This window comes from Talpa occidentalis, unplaced genomic scaffold (genome assembly GCF_014898055.3).
Source record: "Talpa occidentalis isolate TD23 unplaced genomic scaffold, MPIMG_talOcc4v2.1 talOcc4.12, whole genome shotgun sequence".
NCBI classification, from domain to species: domain Eukaryota; kingdom Metazoa; phylum Chordata; class Mammalia; order Eulipotyphla; family Talpidae; genus Talpa; species Talpa occidentalis.
The window spans coordinates 98,151,688-98,152,695 of record NW_023601212.1 but is presented as its reverse complement, the minus strand read 5'-3'; positions in this window follow the sequence as shown (position 1 = coordinate 98,152,695).

Below are 1,008 nucleotides of genomic sequence, written 5' to 3'. Positions count from 1 at the left end.
GGCTGGGCGCGGCGCGAGCTGCAGACGGAGCAGGGCCGGGGAGGCCGGTCCGGGCAGAGGCGGCGCTGGGACCCCGCCGCCCGCAGGCAGGAGCCGGAGCCGCGCCCCCGCCGCCCCCGGGCCCGAGGCGGCCGCCAGCGAGGAAGCCCGGCGGCGGCTTCGCGCTGCGCGGTCCTCGCCGTCGACGCGGCCGCCCCTCCCGGAGGCCGAGCCCCGGGGACGCCCCCCGCGCGCGCAGCCCCCGCCGGGAGGCCCGCGACCGCGCCGCCGGCTCCGGAGCCGCGGGGGCCGGGCGGGGGGCCGGGCGGGCGGGCGGGGCCGGGGCGGGGGGCGTCCCGGGGAGGCCGCGGCGCGAGGGCGGACGGGCCGGCGCTCCCCTCGCTGCCCTCCGGGGGCCGCGGACGCCCCGCGCTGCCGGCCTGGAGCGTCCGCGCCGGGGCCCCGCCGGGGCGCGCGCCGACCCGTGGCGAGCGGCCCTGGACACGCGCCCCGCCGCCCCCCTGCCCCCCTCAGCCCCGCCGCGCGCCCACAGCCTGGAGTTCGCACCCCCAGGGGGCTGGGAACGCCGGAAAAGCCCCCGCGGGGTGCGGGCCTCGGTCCGGGTCACGTGACGCCAGGCCCCGCCCCGCGGCTCGGGACCGGCCCGCAGTGCGCATGTGCGCCTCTTGACGTTTCCTCCCCCCTTCTGCGCCCCCCCCCCCGTCGGCTCGGACGCTACCCCAGCCAGCTCCTCCCCTTCTCGGTCCCCGTCGGGCCTGACAGTCGTTCCCTTCCCCCCGCCCATTGGTTACGTCAGCCCGACAGGCCGCGGAGCCAATCACCTCGCGGCGTTCGGAGGCCGGCACGCGGAACCGGTCAGGTCGGACCAATGGGCGCCCCCGGAACGGGCGCGCCCCAACCGGGCCGGGGAGCGGGGCGGGGGGCGGTGCTTCCAGTCAGCATGTGGGCGGGGGAGGGCGGGGACCAGCAGCCGCAGAGGCGTCGACGGCGGCGGCGACGACGACGTTC